Here is a 17,135-nt window from a genome sequence, read left to right on the forward strand (position 1 = left end):
CATGATCATCTTTTCAAACATTTCCATTAGCTGAATCACTACTGTTGGCTCTGACTCCCAGCAAAGAGCCGAATGTGGGAAGTGTTCTAGACAGCGTTGAAAATGCTGTAATGCTGCCCCTACAAACCTCCCTGCAAGCCGTGCTGGATCAATTCTTCAGTTTTAGAGTCATTTTAGAATGACTATAAACCACATTCAGCTCTTTAAATGAATGCATTGTAGTGTTGCTGGAAGTATTATTTAAAGTCGATATCCTGGCAGTTCTGTTGTTTCCGAAAATGAGTTCAAGTTGGGTAAGTAGAACTCTGCACCAGTGCAGCATCACAAACCAGGCATTATTAATTGCAGGCCGTGGGAGACAGCTCCATCCAGTGTGCATTCCCATCCTCTGCAGGCACGTTGCTTGCACATGTTCACCACAGGCACGTGCATCACAATTCCCAGAAATTCATACATATTATAATTGCTCATCACCGTAAAACCCTCCTCTGATTCAGCCCCTTTCATAGTCTTGTTTGGGCTGTGGCTGCATTCCCAAACCATGTGCACTTCCCTCCAAGGTTCCTTTATCTCCCTTCTGTCCCTGCTCAGTAAGCAGCTCCTGCACACCCTGTTTCTTTGCTAAGAGTACTTAGTCATGCCGTAGAACTCCTTGTTTTTAAATTAACCCCTTGGCATCAATTCCCCCCTTTGAAATGTCTCAAATTCCTTAAGGCCATTTGATAAGTCTCAACTCAGGTTTTATCTACAGTACACATATTCCTGCAAGACTAAGCTCAATCCTTTTGTGAACATGACCAATAGCAATGCTTACATTTATTACAATTATAATTACAATTATAATCACAATTGTAATGTTTTCCTGTGCCACAGCCAGCCATCCTTTCAAGAACCATTCTCCCATTTCCTGAGCCAATTAGTTGCAGAGGCTGTTTGGGGAGCATTGCTGTCAGCAACTTGCTCTATTTTGTTGTCTTTGGAGATCTTCTGTTACATTTGGGGTGTGTACACAAAAATCTTCTCTCTTCAATGCTTAATATCCACAAACCCCTTATTCTTTGGCCAATAATAGAGTCAAGGGGATTCTCTTTTGTAATATTTTAGTATCTATTTAAAATCTGGAATACCCTTTCTGTGGCTTCAGATTATTTCTTTACTTACCAAGTTCCTTTGCCATTACATTAGTCAGATTATCATATTGAATCACCATTGACAGATTTATGGGGATAGGGAGGCAGGCTGTAATGCTGGACAGATCACACATTTTGCCAAACCCTTGGATTAAAGTCAATATTCAATTTTCTTCAACACCTCCACCTAAAGATAAAATGATTCCCATAAACATGAGTCCATACATTTTGCTGCTCATTTACAATTGTCTGAAATTTTCAGCTGCAGGGATCTGGTGTTTTCCACTGACTATTCTGGGTCCGGAACCTTCTTAATTTGGGTGCAATGTATCCAAATTCCTTTCACTTTCACAGCCATTCTTGTAGTCAACAGAACCAGATAACGTTCTTCCCAGTGCTCCTGAAGTGGCTCAGATTTCCAGGTCTTGACATATATGTGATCCCTGGGCTGAAATGAATGGAGTGTGTATGGTAAGAGGTTCTGAGAGAATGATAAAAGTTTTAAGTTAATTCAAGGATTTCCATAATGAAATATTCTATTCTATTCTATTCTATTCTATTCTATTCTATTCTATTCTATTCTATTCTATTCTATTCTATTCTATTCTGTTCTGTTCTGTTCTGTTCTATTCTGTTCTGTTCTATTCTATTCTATTCTATTCTAAATATTCCTTATTCCCAATTTGTTCCTCCAACCCAGGGAAAGTTGCAATGGTCTCCCAAATATAAACTCGTATGGACTCACCTTCAGGTTAGTTTGGGCCTATACTCAAATTCATAGCAAGGCTACTGGTAAATCCTGTAGCCATTTCAGGAAAGTTTCCTGACACATTTTGCTAGTGTGTTCTTTTAAGCTTTGGTTCATCCACTTAACATCCATTAGATTGCAGTCTCCATAAACTATGTAAATCCCAACTCATACCCAACTGCTTGCTAAGCTGCTGTAACACTTCAGCTATAAAATAGGGTCCCCTATCAGGTGACACCCAAATCTGGGTATGAACTCTTTGAGGAGTACCTCGATGACTTCTGTATCCTTGTTGGTTTAGCAGGGAAAGGCCACATGGAAAGGGTATGTGCTAATCACAGGAAATACTTGTATCCTTGTTGGGGTGGTAGTTCAGAAATGCTAACTTACCAGTAATCCCCAGGAGTATTTCTTCTCTTGTAATTCCTGGAGGCAGTCTTTTTGAATTCAAATTATTATTTTTAAGACATACCAGGCATTTTTCTGTAACAGACCTGACAGTTTCTGTCATACAGACACCGAGTATCAGAGTCCATAGACCAGTCACCATTGCACTGATTCCCCAGTGGATTAGCTGATATTTCTCCTTCACAATTCACAAAATAGTTGTCATGGGAGTCACCAACCACCCACCCTCTTTATTCTGGGCTTTGAGCTAAGTAGTTGATTTTGAATCACCTTGACGATATCCAGGGCTAACTTCTGGAAGTGAAATAACTTTCTTATGTATTAATGCTGACATGCTGTTGCACAACTTCTCTTGCAGCTTTCTCTGCTTCCTACATGAATCTGGGAATCCCCACACCCCACTGGTGTGCCTTGCATTGCAGTATGGCCACTGCTTTGGGTATTTGGAAAGCATCAAGAAGGGACAATATTTCTTGATCATATTTATTTGGAGATCCCTGTGCTCTGTTAATAGACCTCTTTCCTCCCATGTAGCCCCATGGACATGAACAATGTTAAAAGCATATTTTGAGTTGGTCCAGATGTTTACTTTTCTTCCCTGCTCTTCCATTTTTTCTGCTCTGCCATTGCAAGGCTCTTGCTACCATTATGGGCTCTGATAGTCAGTTCCAGGCACTTTCCATTAGTTTCAGTTGCTAGTAAGATGTCTTCAACATACTGCAAGACCAACCCCTCAGGACTCTCTTATTTCCAGGTCCCTGATTCCTTTGTCAATTGGTTATCAAAAATCACTGGACTAATTTTAAATCCTTGGGGCAACACAATCCAGGTAAGCTGAGTCTTTTGGCCAGTTTGAGGACTTTCACACTCAATGGCAAAAATATTCTTACTTTATTTATCTAGAGGCATGAAAAGGAAGGCATCCTTCAGAAATATCACTGTGAATCACTGGTGATATTCCATAAGGGCTGTTAACAGGGTATAAGGATTGGCTTCAATAAGGTGGATGTCCTGGACTATTTGACCGATCTCTCACAGATCTTGTACTAACCTGTACTTTCCATCCCCTTTTTAACTGGCAAAGTAGGAGTGTTATACTCTGACTCAAATTCTATCAATAATCCAAACTCCCTGAAATTTCCTACTAGACTTTTGATTCCCCTTCTAAAGTTAAAATATATTGTTTCTGCCTTACCAGCTTTGATCCAGGTTTTAGGGTAATGCTTACAGGCTGAGATCATCAAAACAGTCTGAAGTTCTGCCAGCCCAGACCAAGGGTGTTACTTCATTTTCTGTGGCTTCTGATATTCTTCCACAATTGTCTGGTTCCAGTGTTCCCTGCAACATAAAATTCCTTGCCTCAATGGCTTTAGTCTTGGGTACCAACAATTGCATTTTTTTCATCTTTAAATACAATCTGAGTCTCCAATATATAGGTCTCTTCCTAAAAGAAGAACCAGACACTCAGGCATATGTAAAAACTGGTGTGTTATCCACTGTTTGCCAAATTTAAAGTTAATGGGGTTAGAGAATATTTTTCCACTTTCCCAGTTGCACCAATAACATTTACAGTTTGCTAGCTTAATTTTCCCTGGTGGGTATTTAACACTGAATAAGTAGCCCCAGAGTCCATTAAAAGTCCATTTTCTGTTTCTGGTCCTTCTCCTCCTTCTCCTTTTTCCTCTTCCACTCAGACACACAGCATACACACAGTGCACAGACAGCACACACAGTGTACACAAAGCTAGCACGAGACAACATCAGCTGTTAAATGTTCACCTTCAAACCTCTTCCAGCCTTGCAGAATACAATCTAGAGGTGAGCTTCTTGGTATTCCTCTGTCTGGAGCCTGTGATGAAAATCCTAAACCCATACCAAATCTTGCAATCGCTCAGACTGAAACAAGAGGGCACTTCACACCCACAGATGCAATTTCAGCCACACACACAGAAATCAAAGCAAAGTCAACAGCACACGGTCCAGTTGCTGCAAAATCCCCAAAAGACCCTCAGCCACCCCTCGATAAATGAGTGAGAGAGCAAACCTTACGTCACGGGTGTCCTGGGGTCAATCCTGCATGTCAGCAAACCAAAATCAACACACAACTCACGCCCCTACACATGCACTCCCAGAGCCCAGAAACTCCTCAGAGCATCTGAGCAAACTCCACCACAAACCATGGAACAGCCTCAACCATTAGGAAAAGAATGCAGCAATCACCTTGGACAGAGACCCTGCGGTCTCTGGGCTGTAGTGGGGCTGTCTCCTGGGGCAAGGGAAGCTGTGTTTGAACTCCTGAGCTTTAGGGTAATAGGACAGGGGTGGCTCCACAAAGTCTATTGCAGGAATTTCTAAACTTTGGAGGAAAATGACAGGTTGGGGGGGGGGAACTTGTACTAGGCCCTTGGGGAAGGCTGTACCTTCCTAGTACGTCAGCCAGTGGGGCAGGATGTGGCTAGGAGTTCAGGATAAAAGGAGGCTGTGGCCTCTGAAACTTTGAGAGGGAAACCCCACAGGGTTATGCCCCAGTGAACTCTCTCCCTTTATTCAAACAGTGGTGCAGGACTCTGGTGTCTCTTTTGTGAACAATGGCATTTCATAGCATGATTTTCCACACCACAGTTTCATATTACGAAATGAACACATAATATCATTTCATGATAATATGAATATATTCATGTTATCATTTGTCACCATGAGATCTTCCTAGTTTGCTGAGCGTTCATACTAAAGTAGAAGGGTGCACCTTCTCACGCTCGTTAATGTAAACAAGAAGATCCTGTTTTGTAAATATTGCTATTATTATGAATGCCTTCTCCAAGAGAAGGGGGGATTGAATGACAGCCTCTTTGGCCAATGTGGGTAAGAGGTGGGGATGCCCACTCTCCAATCCATGGTCACCTTGCTAGAAGTATAAAATAGGAAGTAATAAACAAGGCGGGGATTTTCTCCCCTGCTGCTCTGAGATACCCAAACTCCTGACTCCAGATTGTCTCAAAGCGACAATCATTACTTCTTAATTATGTGCAAAAGGCTTTGTTAAAAGGTACTTTAGTATGCAGACAGTGTGAAATTATGGCCAGTATTACCTATGTATCTTAGCACAGAAGAATGATGCTGTAGCTGTGCTGCTTTTCATGGTGCCAGCCCGGCCCTGGTGCCGGAGCCACTGCCTCCCTGTGGGATGCGCTGGGTCAGGGATGTCGAGGCTGCTCAGCTCCCACTGCCAGCCCTCAGCAGGGACTGTCCTGACCCAGAGCAGCAGCTGACAGGCTGAGACTGCATAGAGAGCACGGCTTGGGCATTTCCAGGCACACTTGTGTGCAGGTCTCTGGTTCCGAGGACATCAGGCTGATGCCCCAGCTCTGTGTGTGTCATGATTCTGGTTGAAAAATAATCGAGCCAGCAGGAATGGGGTGCAGATTTCAGCATCTCCAGTGCACAGTCCAGACTGGACATTAGGAAAAGATTCCTCATAGAGAGGGAGGGGGGAATCCCTCCCTCACAGAGAGGGGGGTCACTGGAATGGGTTACCCAAGGAAGACGTCACAGCACCAAGCCTGTCAGAATTCAACCAGAGTCTAACCAAGACTCTTAGTGATACGCAAACAATGGTTTATTTTCAGGTAGTTCTGTGAGGAGAAGTGAGTTGGACTCGATCCTAATGTGTTCCTTCCAACTGAAGATATTCCATGACTCTACTGACAGATCAAATCAGAGCTGTTACTCCTCTCTTAGAGCAGCATTGAAAAAAAAGCAATCACAGCTGTTCCAGTTCCAGTGCTGGATGAGACTGGTGTCACCATAAATTAATGGAGAGGAACAGATAAACTGGAAGGTAAATGATTTTTGCTTGGCTGCCAGGTGTACATTTGGTCAAGCAAACAAGTTTTTACCTGATAGCCTGTGTGCTGCTGCACCGTGGAGAAGGTGATGGGTAGGTGAGCAGTAATTGTAACAGAAACGGTGCCAGAAGCAAGCCCGTAAGCATCAAAATCCCCAACTGCTTGTCACTTCAGGCTTTCTTGTTTTAATCTTCAATTAGGATAGAAAATCCATGTTTAAAAGTTAAGGCTAGAAAGAGTTATGCAGAGGTTTCCTGCTCAACATTTTCTAGTGATATCACTCACAGAAATGTCATGGCTGAGTGAAGGACTAGTCCTGACTAGTCAGCTTGCATTTAGGGCTTTTGTAGCTCAAAACTGCTCATCAGGTTGCACCAGCACTACATCTGTCTGATGATACTGTGGTAAAGCAACACTGTCCATCCTCTGACTTACATGATCATTGGTGGTTTGCCTGAACCTTTCTTTTGAAATACATGGGATGCACAGATGGCATTCATAAAGCAGTATGCAAAATCTTTCTTGGTTCTGTGCTTGCAAGCTGTCAAACACCCTCAAGTAGCTTACAGTTGAGTCTTACACACTGAGAATCTTCATTGAAATTAAAGTAGGGATTCCCTGAAGCTGCATTTGTTGGATTTAGCTTTGTTGGAGGGTGTTCAGTGAAGGGGTTTTTTTTTGGTGTTTTTTTTTTTTTTTTTTTTTTTTTTTTTTTTTTTTTGGTAGTGGTTTTCTTTCTAGTTTGAGAGATTTTGTTTGTTTGTTTTATTTTTTTTAATTGAAGAAAAGAGTTGATACATGCAGTGTCTGTATCAATACACGGAGAATTTTAACTTGAATGCAGGCAAAATGGGACAATGTTAAGTAAGACGGCTGATTTTAAGGGATAAAAACAAGAGATGGTAAAGGCAAATGCTTTTTTTTTATGGGGAGAACAAGTTTTGGTAACATGTTTTATAGACTGCCTAAAATGCTACATCTCTTGGGCTTAGTACACTTCAAGAAGCATTCTTCATTTATTGTAAGAGATCTGAGCTTGCAGAAGTCAAAAGCTGGATCAGTAAAAACCTGGAAAAGAATTTGAAGCAACTACTTTTACTTTTAAACTACCCAGCAGTCCTGGAAACAGAGGCTGTGAGAGCAGTTAGCAGTTTTGAGATCGACAGCACCCCTGCTCAGAAGAGAGGGGAATTAGCTGAAGGATGGAACTGCAGGAAGCAACAAAGGGATGAGTCTTTGAGAGGCAGCACTGGTGGCGCTTCATCCCTCTCTTATGTGTGCTGTGCAACGTGTATTTCTGAAGTCTTGGGCCCTGTGGGGAACTGGATGTTGTGTGAAGAAATTTCCCCGTACTCCACCATCTTCAGGTGGAAAGAACCAGTATTGGTTTGTCTGTTCTTCACCTAAGGTTTTAACTCACCAAAACAGGTTTTTTGCTTTTGTTCTGGAAGCCTTTGTTTTAATCCCTAATTCTGGGAATTAGATTTAGACCTGAAATGAGAGGCTTCTGTTCTTTCCAGTGATTTTTTTCCCACAGGCTTTTAGCTGTGGATACAAGAGATAATTAGGATTTATTGTTCTTTTAAGTGGGTTGTGACAGCAAGATTTCCTAGTTGCTTGGGGTTTTAAGTTGGGGGTGGTTTTTTGTATGTTTTGTTGTGGGTTTTTGGTTGTTGTTATTTTATTATTGTTGTTATTATTATTATGTCACTGTGTGTGCCAGTAACATGAAAAATTTGTCTTCCAGAATCTTCAAGGAAAACATCCTAAATGTTACCAGAATGAGGATGTGGAGCAGTGATTGCACTGCTATGTAGTGATGTAGGAAATAAAAGCTACTTTCATCAACTTATTGGCCTAGCATGGCCAAAGGTCATATAGAACTTCTTGGGAAGTAAAGTAAACCTTACAGTTATCATGGGAAGCAGATTTATGGGTCAGCAGGGCATAGCTCAAATACTGCTTGCTTCAAACACACTCTTCTGAAGTAATGACAAGTTTAGCAGTGGAGTTTTTTTAAGCTATATGCTATTTAATCAGGGCTTTATATGTTGCCACACTGAACATGGTTGCTGAATTTCAGTTTCTTGCATGAAAATTGGTAGCACTTCACAGAATTATCCTGCAGACTGCAGAAAGAATTCCTTATAGTACAGCTTTTTGTCCAGCCATTGCTGGTCACTGTAACTGAGGGGGAAAATGTTGGGGGCCAGTCAGGACTGAAAGCTCAGCTTTGCTTGAGTAGGATAAAACGTTCTGGATGGTTATTACTTGTGTGGCCACCAAACACCCACTTTTACCTGTGCTTTCAGGTGCCTCTCAGAACACACTGATAAATGCTTTCACAGCTGATGGAAAGCACACACCCCAGAAAAAAAGGTACTGGAAAGCACACATCCCAAAAATAGGTGCTCAAAGAAAAATGGAGCAAAATTTGCAATAGGATGTGCTCTTTTTGCTCGTGCTGCTGGAAGCTGGGAAGATGTTACTGATGTTTTAGCAGCTCACATTTCCTATCTTTTTGGTCTGGGAGACAGGTACAACTCAGGTTGCCATGCCAGCTTTTGCATTGCAGTAAACCCTTGTCATTCCACTAGTGCAGGTTTGCTCACATCTCCTGTTCAAGTCCAGCATGCCAACTCTCATCTCTCCTCGCACACACACTCATCCCCTGCTATAATAAGCTTAGCAACTACAGGTTTTTTTACCCTAAATGTTCATTTGATCTCTGTCAACACAACAGCAATAAATCAGACTGCATGCAGCTCCACAAGGGGAATGAATAGTCCTCCCTGCATTTATGAGGAAAAACAGCACATGGGGGAACAGGAGGCCCCAAGGTAATGGAAAGCATATACTACAATAATCCTAAACTGACCTTCCTTCTAGAAGGTTAGAGCATCATTTGGAGAAATGAGGAGCTTGTGTTCTTGCTGTGATTTAGGCATCTCTTCTTTTTTAGTATATACATTTGCTCTTTACAGACTTTCCAGTCCTGGGTAGTAAAATTTGATCCTTGGAGGACTCCTTTTTTGATATCTCAATTAAAAAAAGTCGAGTCCAAGAACTAATCACCATGTTTAAAAGGGAGTTAGTTTGAACCTTGCCTGTCTGCTCTGGGATCTAAGGACATATCTCTGCAAGATCTGAAACATTTGCCATCTAGTGAAACTATGTGGGGAGGGGGCAAAACAGGAAGACTTTAAATGTAATGTTTGTATCAAACCTGTTGCTACCATTTGTTTGCAAAAGGATGATATTTTCAGTTTTTAAAAAGAAACCAAGCAAACAAAACTCCTGCATGGTGGCAAATGAGTTGGGCCCAGTTGCAAAATGGTGAACAGCTTTCTCTCCCTTCTAACAGTATTCACAGGACAAGTCAGTGATGCACAATTTCCAGTCAGAATTTTTCTGTTGAGGAGTTTAATAAGTAAAGAGCAGTAAATTTTCCTAATATAAGTATAGTTATATCTTGGAGATGTGTTTCTTTTCTCAAAGACTTCAGTAGAGGACTGAGACACACATTTTTCTCTACAGTTAACGTTTTTTTCTGTGAAACTGTAAATACATGGTTGTTTTCTGGAGATGTATTCAATTAATTGATCACCTAGTCTTGTAGAGTACCATGGTATGTCTTTAAGACAATAATAAGAATAAAATAATGGAGCGGCTAACAGAAAAATTTAGGAACTTTCTTTGTTCCACTCTTCCCTTCAGTGTGGATAATCGCGATACAAGTGAATTAAATGAATACTGCATCTCTACTTTTCTCTTGGAAAATGGTTCTTCCTCTCATATTTGATATAGCATTAATTAAAATTAAGGAGCACTCTAGAGGTAACAGTCTAGTCTGTGCCCTGTCCTTAAGACAGTAGGTATTGACTACTTCCCTGAGATTTCCTTCCCTATTCTCCCATACTGGTGCTTTCTTCTAATTAAAATAGTATGCTCATTCTTTGAAGTGCAGGTACCTTTTCTAATGCATCTCTAGGGAACGATGTTAACAATAATATAGGACTTTTAATTAGAATAACCATTTGTATAGGTATAAAAGTAAATTACTTGGAAAAGCATGAGTGAAAAAATTCTCAGTTAAGTACCAGCCTAGAAATTCCAGCAGAGTGTGCTGTAGGTTATCTGCTTAAATACATTTGAGAGTGAGGGAGTAGAAAGACTGTTGGAAATGCAAGTGAGTCTTTCCCTTGATCAAAAATGTGAAGTTCAGACAGAGAGGCAGAGCCCGCATACATACCTCAAAAATTTCTCAGGGATTATTAGTTGCAAAATTTGGTAGTTGTGGAATCATTTTATTGATTTGAAGCCATCCCATTTTATTATTCAGCCTGAAGTAAAAGAATATATTCATGCTACCAAGTCATTTACACTTCTTTATTCAAGGTTACCCTGTTTTAGTCATCTAGACTAAACTGGTGAAGTAGATATTGATAAGAAGGAGGAGTCTCTTTCACTTGAGTTACTTTATTGACTCTTTCTAGCTTGTGGTAGTGATTGATTTGCATGGAGCGAGTTTAATTTATTTTAGATGGAAAATTTTTTATCTGTAATACCCAAAAACTCTTAATACTACTAAATACTTCACTTTTACAAAGACTGGTCCATATTTGTCTGCTGCCTGCCTAATAGCCAACAATGCTCATTCCTGTATGCTGAACTGGGATGCACTACATCAAACAGTCTTGATGTAGAAGTCTTTTAGGCCTTCTGAACTCTTCTGAGTTTGAGCCTGTTATCTTTCCCTTTTGTCCCACAGCACCAAAAGTGAAAAGGAAGTAGCATGAGATTTTCTAGAGAGAACTCAAGGGGAAGGCTCAAGTTAACAAACCTTTAAAATCAGGAAGCTGTAGTATAGCCACAAAAACACACACATACACATCCTCACACCAAAGAAGACAAAGCAAATGCCCACTTTAAGCATGTACTTTTAAGTGCACAATTGAAGGAAGTCTCCTGTACTTTATGAGCAGCCAGCAGGTGTTGCTGGGAAGGCATCAGCTGTTTAGCTAGCTTTCAGGTTGGTTGCATTCCAGCATGTCCTACAGTCTCTCAGTTGCTTAGTCAGATGGCAGTCTATTTTTACAGACTTGCTGGTTTGCTGCCAAATGGGATAAAGGGACTCATCTGACTGACAGGAAAGCTTAAATTTTTCCAAGCCTGTCAGGAAAGCAGTCTAAGGGGAAAGCTTGCAATATGCCATTTGCCAAAGACAGGACTGACAGGAGGTAAGACTATTAAATAAATGGATCAGCTTTCTTTACTCAGAAGCTGTGCAGGAATGATAGACCATCTGCTCTCCTGATTGTCCTTAAAGGATAAATGAAAACTGAAGAGAAGTTTGGCCAGGTTTTCTCCTTCATTCTTTCTAATGAGCCCTTGTGCTGCTAGTTCAGCATGCAGTTTTAGTCTAAGACAACTGGTACCCCTTATGCCACTTGACAGTGTGAGACCCTGACACCATGGTTAGTGAGACAAGAGGTGAATGCAGAGAATTTTCTACATATAATTTGGAGGAGAAGTAATAAATGTTTATAGATTATACAGTCTTTCATGAATCTATATTTGTCCTGCAAAATTAAGGTTTGAGGTGTTTCTCTGCTTTGCTTTTCTGTTTATTGTTGGCCAGATTTAATGGCTTTTGTTGGGTTTTAGTTTTGCTCTTTTACTACGATTCATTTGTACAGCTTACGTGTGAGCCTTCCTCAAGAGATAATGGATCTCTTCAGCACCTAAATGAGGCAACAACATTATGCTTGCCTAATTATTGGACAAGAACAATTAATAGATTGAGGAAAAGGCATACAGATCACTATTGTTTGGCCTACCATTAATGTGAGAAAGCTGAGTACTTCTCTTGGTTCTATTGAAGAGGAAGTAGGAGCTCCAGACTTCCAGATATTTAGGAACTTAGCAGCTTGCCTAGAATAACACAGAAACCTTGTGACAGCTAGGAATGTGGCTCAGGGCAGAGGAAATTAAACGTAATTCTGTAAACTAAATGTCAAGGCCAGACACAATTTCAGAATATGAGGCTGGTGTGTTTATAGCTATATAAAAAAAACTAGAAATTGGATACTCTTCTCTGTGTTATTAAAAGGAAGTTAAACTTTCTCTTCTTGGTTTCTTAAGTTTGGATTGGTGGGATTTTTTAAGTCAGCAGTACTCATGGGATACATCTATAGGGTAGATTTCCTACTGGGAAAGCATGTCTGTGGGGTCAGGGTGGAAAATCCCCCCAGTCATTAAAAGTGTTTCAAAAAGGAAGACAGGGAAATCTCCACAGGTAGCTGTGGACAAGAGTTTTCCATTGGAGGTAGTACAGAGAGTGGGAGAACAAAGGGTGGGGCACTAAATGGGATGGGGTGGTGTGAGAGTCGGGGCCCGAGGGTCCCTGGTTTTGCCTCACGACCTTCGTCAAGGTCCCCTGTCAAGGAAGGGACTGTGTGCAAGGGGCTTGGGCCTAACCCACGGTGTGTGTGTGTGCCAAGCACTGAACTGCAGGTGTGACTACTGGACCGGAGCTGGCTCCCATGGGAACTTGTACAAAGACAATGGACGGCTGGACAGCCTGTGCTTACCTGCAACCAGGCCCAGACCTGCTTGGCCCAGACCTGCTCGATCTAAACGGTTGCACCTGGTTCCCAGAGCAACGGGGCTCCTCACAATGACTTTCGTGTGCTCCCTCCCGATCCTGCCCACGTTGGCCAGGTGCCCCCCGCTTTTACCTGTGTTGGCCAGGTGCCCCCGCTTCTGAAATGACTATAAAAGCTTCCCCCTGTGACTCACACTTTGAGATCTCCCCACGGACAGAAGACGGATCCATTGGCCGGACGCCACGCCACGAGGACGCCTCTGCCATTGGTAGCTGTATCCCCCTGGCCCCCTTTCCTCGCTCTGTATCCTATTTTTCCTTTCTCATTCCCTCTATTGCAAGTGTTGTTGGCACTCAATAAAGGTGCATTTGTTGTATGATTAAACTCTTGTCCCCTCGAGTACTTTTTGCACTCTGAGATCACACGAACCTATCACGGTTCCTGCTTGTACTGTGAAGCAGTACAGTGGAAGACAAGTAAGCATGCTCCTGGAGGCAGAGGATGAGTCCTGGTAGAGCTCCCAGGCTTATGAGGATGATTGATCAGTGAAGGAAGTGTAATTGAAGCTGTTGCTTAGGGTAACTATCTAAATAGTGCTACACTGAATAGCTCCAAGGAAATGCGATGAGTATAGAAAGGCCAGTGGTGATGGGGATGAAAGAAAAAATATCAAGCTGATGTGAGAGATCAGATTCTATAGGTATTGCAAAGAAAGAAATAGCAGGCACAGACTGGAGATGAGACCCACACAAAAAATGCTGTGGTCAGTGACACAAGTGTGATATCTTTACAGAAGAATCCAAGATCATTTTTGACCACTTTGTATTGAAAACCATTACAGAATGTCTGGAAAAAAATCAAAGTGAAACTCAGGTCAGGACCCAGGAGCTGATAAAAGATGAATCAAAACCTATTTCCTTTGTGAACAGTTTGTGAAATTCACATTTGAGTAGTGTAATTCACACTTTTTGAGGGAAGAAGCCCCTTCAGAATCTAACAGAGTTAAGAATGTCAGTCACTGAGAAAACTTCCAGCAGAATGTGCATGCATTAACTTTCAAGAACTTTGTTCCTTTTGGTGCTGCCTTCCATCTCTGTTTCAGAGAACAGGACAGTGCACACTTGCTGGCTGGGGTAGCTCCCTGTGTGTACAAAGTTATGATTTTTATGTGTATTACACAGATCTCCTGATTTTTATGCTGAGTAAATCCAGTCTCATGTAAGTGTTTCTGCACCCTGAGGCTCATCTGTATCATGGTAGTCACACAGACTGTAAAGCAGAATTGCCAAAAGCAGCTGAGGACAGATGGTGATGGCTGAAGCAGGGTGTCAGTTTGGTGTGGTCAGCTCGGTCAGGGGTGTAGATGAGGACAAGGATGAAGTCCACATACGTGCTCATGCTAAAAGGTGTTGCTGTCAGATGCCTTCAAGGGTGGCCATCATATTTCTCTCTTGGAGGGGAAGTCAAGGTGTCCCATTTTAGAAAGCTAAAGAGGGGAAGAGTATTTGGGTTTGAGGACTCCAAGTGGATGTGAGTCCAGAATCTGAGCAACTCCTCCAGAACCACTGTGCGCTTAAATGCCTAAGCTTTCTCATTTGTTTTCCAGTTCTTCTAACTTCGTTGTCAGGTCACAGGAAACTGTTAAATGTCTTTGTATGTAAGATGAAGAGGCCTCCAGTTTCAGACAGATTCTCTTATAACAAGTAAATAGCAACACAGACATTTTAGTCCTTATTTTCAATTATTAGCTCATGATAATAACAACATTGGAGCATAACAATCTGATCAAGGAAAGGCAACTGTATTTAAGGGGATACAAAGTATTGTTGAAAGTTGAGACACCTGAGATAGGAAATGAGAAAATCAGCTGCATCCAGTGTGCAACACTCCTTCAAGTCCCACTTTACTAAGGGAGAAAATGAAAGATTATACTAGTTTATTCATACTACAAGAAGTGCAGCTAAGAAGTGGGAGAATTGAGAAAATTAAAGGAGCAAAAAATCAGAAACTAAAGGAGAAACTGGGGTGGGAAAACCAGAAAGAAATAGATAATATAGCCTTAGAACACACCCCTTTTTTTCTCTGAGTGTTTTCTGGTACATCTAATAACACTGAAGTCTGCTATAGTAGTTGCATTTCGTTTTTTAAAAAAAATCTGCATTTGATATTTTACTTTACTTATTTATTTATTCCCCTTCCACACTTGGAGACTGAGCTAAAAAAGTTAACAAGGCATAGCAGGGTAGTTCCACAGGCTGATTCCTCCTCTGACAATGAGGAAGCTTGCTGATTACAAAGTTAGAGGCAGTTTTCCTTGTCTGTTACTGCAAATGTAAATCCAGTGACTAGCACTTTGGTCTGAACTCTGGGTTTAAGCTCATCCAGAAGAATGTTACTGCATCCATGGTTATGGTAATCTATGCTCCAACATGGACCACAAGGCTTCTGAGACTTTACTGCAGGGGTCTTTGCAATGTGCAGATGTGCTAATCATGAATTCCAGGTGGTTTTTCTGAGCATTTTTCTGGCTTTTGGAAAGCATGGTCCCAGAGGAGCTGCAAATTTTGGTAAGCCACTGGTCACTTAGACCCTGTGAATTGGACACCTTGCCAAACTTCTTGGCATCTTTGGCCTGGTTTTATACAGCATCCAATAAAAGACCTGGTTTGCCTTGCAAATGCCACTGCACCCTGGATTGAGCTGCTTTGTGGGGATGACAGCGAGTCCCTGGTACCTCCTGTCCCTCTGATTTACCTTTTGTTTAGAACAGCACAAGCTTATGTTGATGCTTTGTGGTCCATTTCAAAGCAAACATCATCCCTTTATTGATTTTCTAGGACTCCATCTAGTTTCAGCCAGCTTGTAATTGTATTTAAACATGTGTCCAATGGTTGCTTTTTCGTTCTGGTTTTGTGTTTATTTTGTTGTTGTTAAACTTGCTAGAGCAGTGTCCCAGCTGACAGAGGTCCTTCAAGAAGCCATTTGTTTTGATGAGTGACAGGAAACTTGTCAGGACTACCTGAAAGTAAGGCTCAAATTAAGCATTAATTTGTGTCTGTGCCACAAATACATGGAAGAATCTGAAGGACAAAGGCTGTGGATTGAAATCTTACACGGACAAGTGTCAAGAAAATCCTAAACTGGGCTGTCTTTCTATCAGGCCATGCAGATAAGGCAGGCGTCTGGGCCCCTGCACTTTCTGGTCCTTGAAATTCTTGAGTAACTCTTCATGCACTGCACTTCATTTTTAGAGGGGCACTCCTTGAAACTTTCCACATTCCTACACCCAGGAATTCCACTGTAGTTCAGCAGCTGTATAGTTAATAACATGCAAGAGCTGGAAGGGAGAAGTCATTCCAGAGACCAAGGTGCACAGCGTGTTTAAACTGGGGTCTGGAGCTTGGTCACTTTGATGTAATGCAGACTGTTCTCTCTTGTACAGGGCTACTTTTGGCTGCAAATGTTTGCTGACTAAGTAGTCACTGATGCTTTATTTTAATATATGTGTATTTCTCAGAGCAAGGATAAAAGTCCAAAGATACCTGGAGAAGTTTAGCAGATGCATGGAAATGTTCTTTGGGGAGCCCTGCCAGACAATGTATCCAGACACAGGTGGTCAGACCAGGGACCTGGTGTGACTAGGGTATCAAAAGATATAACAAGATTTGTAAGATGGTGTTTCTGGCAGATCTCAATCCCTTTGAGTTATTTCTAGCTTTGTCTTACTTGGTGTGTGTTGATCATCCTGCTAAAAAAGACAAAGCAGAAGGAATAGAAAGTCTCTGTTTTGCATTGTCATGCCTCTGATCAGTAGTGCTTAAAGTGTACATGGGGTAATGAAATAAGAACACTTATTGGGGTTTTTTTTCATTAAGAGGCTACAAAACAACAGGTGCAGATTTGCCAAGGAAACTTAAGAGATTTCTCTGATGCGATTTGTGTTCCTGGTCCTTACATGATGTGAAAGTAGCTGCATTCAGCCTTAGCCAAAAACACACTACTTACTCTGGGATAAAAATAGAGCTTTAAAGAAGACAAGCAAGTTGTCTTCTGACTGTCCCAGTTCCAAGTTATTCAGAGAAGATCCAGTATGTCACTAAGAAAGATTAGATATATTAAACAGCTAGTAACTTCTGCTAGACATATAAAAAGTGATTTCCACATTTCCAAGTGATAAATTTGCAGGAAATTCAGAGGACATTTATGTACCTATTGCTATTAATTTTAAAACTGATAGTAACTGCTTGCATGTTTCCTACAATACTAATGATACTTCTTTTAGAAAAAAAAATCTAACTCATAGGGAGAAACTGGAGCATGAGAGAGCAAATTTCTAAACAAACCAGGTAACTCGAACTTGGATGGTAAAAATGAATAAAAATAACCTTGAATATAA

General features: G+C 41.3%; 1 long non-coding RNA gene across 1 annotated transcript; it reads right to left on the bottom strand.

Moving 5' to 3' along the window:
* Window positions 1–692: 692 nt before the first annotated feature.
* LOC134548556 (uncharacterized) lies at window positions 693–12,641 on the bottom strand. The gene is made up of 3 exons (XR_010079801.1): window positions 11,972–12,641; window positions 3,482–3,624; window positions 693–1,578 (listed from the first exon to the last, which is right to left on the bottom strand). It is a non-coding gene; the product is annotated as an uncharacterized LOC134548556 (long non-coding RNA).
* Between the last annotated feature and the right edge of the window lie 4,494 nt (window positions 12,642–17,135).

Source organism: Prinia subflava, chromosome 3, assembly GCF_021018805.1.
Source record: "Prinia subflava isolate CZ2003 ecotype Zambia chromosome 3, Cam_Psub_1.2, whole genome shotgun sequence".
Taxonomy (NCBI): Eukaryota; Metazoa; Chordata; class Aves; order Passeriformes; family Cisticolidae; genus Prinia; species Prinia subflava.